This window comes from Archocentrus centrarchus, chromosome 2 (assembly GCF_007364275.1).
Source record: "Archocentrus centrarchus isolate MPI-CPG fArcCen1 chromosome 2, fArcCen1, whole genome shotgun sequence".
Lineage (NCBI taxonomy): Eukaryota > Metazoa > Chordata > Actinopteri > Cichliformes > Cichlidae > Archocentrus > Archocentrus centrarchus.
In genome coordinates, this window is record NC_044347.1 from 18312582 (window position 1) to 18319174 (window position 6593).

The following is a 6593-nucleotide window of genomic DNA, read 5'->3' on the forward strand; positions in this document are numbered from 1 at the left end:
ATTAGCTCTGTAGAAAGCATAAAATTGGAATTAAGGGAGTCAGAAAAGGGTTTTTTGTCTTTTTTGTCCAATTGGGGCAAACTGGACGTTATTTTTTGCCCATCCAGTTGGGCACCTGGGCAATTGCCCAAGGTAATGCCACTTGGTTGACATGATTTGAGATATCTTGACTACATTTCCTCAAAAGTTCTACTTGTTTTCTCATCTCCTATTGAAATATTAGAAAATTGAAAATCATGATTCACAAGGTCAAATATAGGGCACGGCACCAAATGTTTGGAGGGCCAAATCTCAGAAACCCTTTGGAGCTGAGGCGTAGAATTTGGCATGTGTTCATTATACACATAGAGGTACGTTCATAATAATTTTCACTCAAATCTGAGTCGGTGACCCATTAGTTGAGTTTATATGGAATGACCCCAGCCTAAACTTTATAGCTGTGGACATTCTTAAAATTGTGGTCGGACTGCTCATTTATTGGTCATCTTTGTGCAACTATGTGTGGGTAGAAGTGTCCATTTAAAAAAGGAAACCCCAAATTTCCCCAGATTCATAAATCACTGGATTTGTGTGTGTGTGTGTTAGAGAGAGATAAACACACAGATCATACTGCACTCTGCTCTCTGTTCATTTTCAGTGCTCTATCAATGGGAGAATGAAAGGGGTATAAAATGATATAAATTCCTGATCCTGGAGACATTTGGGATCTACAGGAGGGTTCTTTTACCAACATGGCATCCTCATGATTTTAACAACATTGTTCGTGTAATGAAATACACAAACAGACCCAAAGAACATGTTGAACAAATGTTGAATTTGCTTAGTCAAAAAAAGGGATGCTTCACTTCACAAAAGACAAATCATGTTTGTGTCTGTAGGCATGCTTTCCAAATTGGCTGCTTTGGAAAACAAATGAACATGACATTGGGGAAACTTTATGCTTCACCTTAACCTCTGCGACTGCCTTGTAAGAAGTTACTTCATTTTTTTTTTTTTTTTTTTTAAATGAAAGATTTTTTTTAAAAAAAAAAAACAGAAATTATTCTGTGTTTAGTAAGAAGGTCCACCTTTCAGGGAAAAAGTTCTGTACACACAGTTGATTTGGACTAATGTCCACAGACAGGAGCAGGTTCAAGGAAGTTGGCTCTGTAACTAAAGAGGGAACTCAAAATCCAAAGCAGGATTAAATTAAGGATAGCAAAATGAATAGTAAAAATTTATAAAAAAAAAACAAAAAAACAAACACAGTGAGGAAATACTGAAACAATAAACGAATAATATTTAACATGAAAAAAATGACTGCAACAAAGAAGAAAAAACAAAAGATGATAAAAGACCAGATGAAGACAAGGAGAAAGCAAATAAATTAAAAAGAAATACGTATGTGTTGTTTAATGTGAATTGAAACTTCTTTTTTCTTGCGCAGGACAAAGCAATAATCATGGAAAGAAAGTGTTGACAGGCAGGGATGAAAAATGATACTAAAGAAATGTCTCAGTGTGTCAAAAGCAGGAAGACTCAGACCTGGATCAGCCTCCTCCCCGAGCATAGAAACCAGAGTAAAATAACAGACCAACACCATCAGCATCAGCAGACCTTTTTCCAGGGCCAGATTTGGCTAAATACCACCTGATTCGGGTGCTAAATATTTCACAGCTTCACCTCCACCCTATTCTGACTCTAAAAAACAAACTTCAACATCAACCAACCTCCTCCAGCCCACACAAGACACTTCCAGAGAGACTGCACAGACATTAATCTCCCCTCATGTGAATGGATTGGGAAACTATTTTTTTCCCTTTCCTGGGATGAATGAACAGTTTGGATGACAGCATCATAGCAGCACTCAGGCTACATGCACGCCTGAATGCAAATATAGTTAAATTGAATTAATTTAAATCAGCAACTGAAAGAAAGACTGATTAAATGAAAGTGAGGACAAACCAGCTCATCAAAAGTCAACAACAGGTGGCCAGAAAACAACACTGCCCTCAGCCTTACAGGGACACCATCTGTACAAATCCCATAACCACACTGTGTAGCAGCTTCACCACTACATGGCCACAGAGATTAAACATTTGCAAAGTATCTACCTGTGTGGAGCAGGAAAATGAGACAGTCATGGAGTATTTAAACTGCCTGAGGGTGGAGATAATCACAAACTGGGAAGTTAATCTGCAAGAACAGTTTGTTAAAGGACTAAAACCTGAAGTACAAACATGTGTGCACAAACACTGTGTCACAGCTGGTGCAGGCAAGGTATTCTGAGGCTGAGGTCTGCCATACAAGGAGTCAAAATGGCAAAAGAAGAGACTGAGAAAAATAAGAAGACAAAAGTGAAGCAAAACTCCACATGGCACATTGTACTCATCACAAACCTGAACTACTGCATGATGTGGGAGCGACAGACGGCAGCAGAGAGGTGGAGGGAGAAGAGAACATGCAGGGAGAAATAATGATGTCTGCTTTCATTGTGGGGACACAGGATGCTGGATCAAGGATGATCCTGGAGAAACTGAGGCTGACTGACTCAAGCTGGAGAAGGGGAAGGGTCCTCGAGGATCCCAACAAGAGGTAAAAGATGAAAATAACACACACACACACACACACACACACACACACACACACACACACACACACACACACACACACACACACACACACACACACACACAGAATGCATTAACCAGCCTAATAACACACATGAAAACCTAAGAGACACTTACTATCAGATGATGAGGAGTTCATTCCCAAGAAAAGATACCGTGGTTCCTGGGTGTAAGAGCCAGAGTTTTGTTATGCTGTATTTGTTATACTGTGTTCCTGATTTGTTTCTTTATTTTTGCATTCCTGATTTGCTTCTTTAATTCTGTTCAAGGATACTGATTGTATTATTTCTCTGTGCTTCTGACTTTGTTTTCTTAGTTTCTCATTCTTGTTAAATTATGTTTATTTCCCTTTCTGGTTCCTCCCTTCAAGGGCGTAACTTTGGGTCCAGCACTGGGGGGTTAAGCTCTCTGCCTATTTATTAAATCATTTACTTTTCTAAAAGGATTCAGATTTTGGGTTAACAATATTATATATACATTGCAATGCTTTTACTATGTCTTTCTAAAACAGAGAAAGCTGAGAAAAACATAAATAATCAGTAAATCTGTCTGAATACATTTGAGTTTTCTCATTTGACTGTTGTTACTGAATTGCTTAAGAGTTACACATTTAGGCAAAAGCCCTGTCAACATCCATTCATCCATTTTTTTTCCCCATGTATATTGGCTCCCTCTCCCCAGCCACCTCCTCCAGCTTATCCAGAGAATCACGAAGGCATTCCCAGGCCAGCAGAGAGATATAATCTCTCCAGCGTGTCCTGGTCTGCCCCAGGGCGTCCTCTCGGTAGGACATGCCCAGAACACCTCAACCAAGAAGCACCCAGAAGGCGTCCTAATCAGGTGCCCGAACCACCTCAACGGGCTCCTTTTCAATATGGAGGAGCACCCTCACCCTTCGGAGGAACCTCATTTCTCTTGCTTGTATTTGTGATCTTGTGCTTTCAGTAACTGCCCAAAGCTCATGACCAGAGGTGAGGGTAGGGACGTAGATCAACCAGTAAGTCGACAGCTTTGCTTTTACACTCAGGTCTCTTTACAACTAAGGAACCAATGGTTGAATGACTTCTCCAGGTCCACAAAACACATGTAGACTGGATGGGCAAACAGCCACACACCTGAATATTATTGAGAGGATAATGAGCTGGTCCAGTGTTCTGCGAATAGGGTGAAAATTGCATGGTTCCTCTTGAATCTGAGGTTCGAACAACAAAATAAACTCTCCTTTCCAGCACCCTAGCATAGAGCTTTCTGGGGAGGCGGAGGAGTGTGATTACCCCAATAGTCTGAGCACACCCTCCAGTCCCCCTTCTTGAAGATGGGAAACACCACCCCAGTCTGTCTCCCCAGATCTCCACACAACATTGCAGAGACATGCCAACCAAGACAGTCATACAACATCCAGGGCCTTCAGGAACTCAGGGCGATTCTCATCCACCTCACGGGGCCCTGCCACCAAGGAACTACCTCAGTGACCTACCTTCAGTACCTGCTGTCTCAAATACAGACAATTAAATTCATCCTGTATTGTTGAATGAAGTCTTGGAACTAATTCAAGTATGTTGTACAGTATTACTGTACAACACACTTCAGCTTTTAATTAAAATAAAAGTAACAAAAACATCTTTAGCATTCAAGTTCCCTCAGTCTGAGACTTAGACTGAGAAACATTTTAAAGTAACAGCTGTCAGCTCAAAGGTGGTGCATGTACTGTTGGCTTGCACCAATTCTGAAATGGAAACATCTCCAATAATCCTCCTGTACCGTGACAGCCACGCTGAGCTGTGAGGACTACGCTAGTCTGGTGAAAGCTGCAATCTTTGCAGGTCGTTCCCATGACAAGTAAACTAGAAATACATCAGAGTAATGGCATTAGTTGTTTTCTTCATGGAGTGATCAGGTCTGTTTGAACCATTCAAGCACATTTTCACTCAAGAGAAACATCAGTGTTGTATAAATTAATAAGGCCATAAATGTGTGTTTCAAAGACAAAGAGGGCACACAGACTGAAAACTAAAGTATGTGAAAGTGAACACATGCACTTCAGCTTTACATGAACACTTTCCACAGTGATTAAAACCAGCTAAGACTAAGGCTGAAATGATTCCTCGAGTAACTCAAATAATTTGATTATAAAAAATCCTTGACACAAATTTGTTGCTTCGTTTAAACTCTGCAGCTCAGGTGTCTCCATGTAAGCGGATTGTTTCATCCACATTAGCACCATTAAAGTGCTCTGTCGCTGCAACCGAGTGTATCATCGCTGACATGTTTTTTTCCCACAGCTCCACTGCTCTTTGCCGTGTGTGCGTGTTGCACTGGCTGTGTTGAGAATTTCAGCTGTTATTTTTTTTTATTTTACTTCAGCTGTAGCTACAAGAACAGATCATGATCGATTACTAAAATAATTCATAGTTGCAGCACTAGTTAATCCTGACTCAGAACTATTTGAAGGCTTAACTGAGATCAATAATAGCTAGTGTCTTTTTTGAATGTCTTCAGGAAAGACACCACAGCTGCAAAAAACAAAAGAAAGTCCACATTATTTAAAAGTGAGTCTATGTGTTGGTGAAGGTGAAAGTCCTGGATCATGGTTTGGTTGGTGACTCTCAGGAGGCGTCCGCTTTTTGAGCTGATTTTCACTTCGGTTGACAGGAGGAGTTACAATCCTTAAAATAAAAACCAAACAACACTCTTAATATTAACAGCTTAGAGAGCAAAAAGAGATATGCATCAGAGTTGGTTAACATGTGCAGCAAACATCAGATTAGAAAGGAATTAGAAGAATGAACTCTAGAGGAAAGTTAGAAGATTTTAAATATCACAGAGTAAAAGTTTTAAATAACTTTCCAAGTGTAAAATGAAAAAATAAAGAATGACTTACTCCTGAGGGTCTCTGCTCATAGTTTCATTCATCTGGAGCTCCCTGTGAGTCAGACAGAAAGATTTAAGAACAGTTAAAGCTGCACAAACATTTATCAGCTGAACCAAAAGGAGAAACTGTTTAGGAGGAGTACCTGCTCTGAGATTTCTGTCTGTGCAGGACAAACATGAGAGCAGCAACACAGACAACCAACAACACAGAGGACAGAATGACTGAAATCCTGATTCCTTTGAGAAACACAGGAGACAAAACAATAAAATAACATCTATAAAGCAGAAAAAAGACTGAACAGGAAAACTGACTTTAAAACATACAAATATTAACAAACCTAAACTTCTGTGATTAGATCCTGATTTCTCATCCAAACCTGAAAATGAACCCAAACATTAGAATCACAGAGTAATCATCAATTTATAAATCAGTGACTTTGAAAGAATTTCTCAAAGTCAATATATATTAGTAACAATATATATTATGTTTTATGCCTGAAGGATTGCAAGTCATTGTCATTTTCCATCTTTGTGTCAGACGAAAATGGTGCACCTTTGAAAGGAAAAAACATGAACTTATCAAAATGTTGTAAAGTCCTTACCATAGACTTGAAGGCAGGTTGTCGCTGTCAGAGAGCCTTCAGAGGTTTTAAACAAACAGTGATAGCAGCCTTCATCCTGCTCTGTCACCTTCATAATGACCATGAAGGTTTTCTGCAGTCCAGCAGATTTAAACTCTATTTTATCTCTAAAGTCAGGATTCACAGTTTGGCCCAGTTTTTTATCGAAACAAGCTAAATTTGTCTCTTGATGCGGTAATAGTTTGTCCCATGTGACCTAAAGGACGTCTTTAGTCTCCAAGAGCTGACAGCTGAATTCAGCATCTTCTCCCACTGCTGCCAGCACAGTCTGCTGTGTTTGGATCACTGCTGTTAGAGCTGCAGGAGACACAGTTCAAGGTGTGAGGAACATTAAATGTTAGTGTTAAGTTCAAATCCAGCACTTACTGATAACCTTTTTTTCTAAGAAAGAAATAAAATATTTGCCGAAAGTTAATTTGTCCTGGTTGAAATCCACATCACCATAACCTTATTTCATACACAAACTCAAAAA

At 39.6% G+C, this 6593-nt stretch overlaps 1 long non-coding RNA gene across 1 annotated transcript; it reads right to left on the bottom strand.

Moving 5' to 3' along the window:
- Positions 1 to 5127: 5127 nt before the first annotated feature.
- Positions 5128 to 5714, bottom strand: LOC115799060 (uncharacterized). The gene is made up of 3 exons (XR_004021521.1): positions 5624 to 5714; positions 5491 to 5532; positions 5128 to 5275 (listed from the first exon to the last, which is right to left on the bottom strand). It is a non-coding gene; the product is annotated as an uncharacterized LOC115799060 (long non-coding RNA).
- Positions 5715 to 6593: the final 879 nt, after the last annotated feature.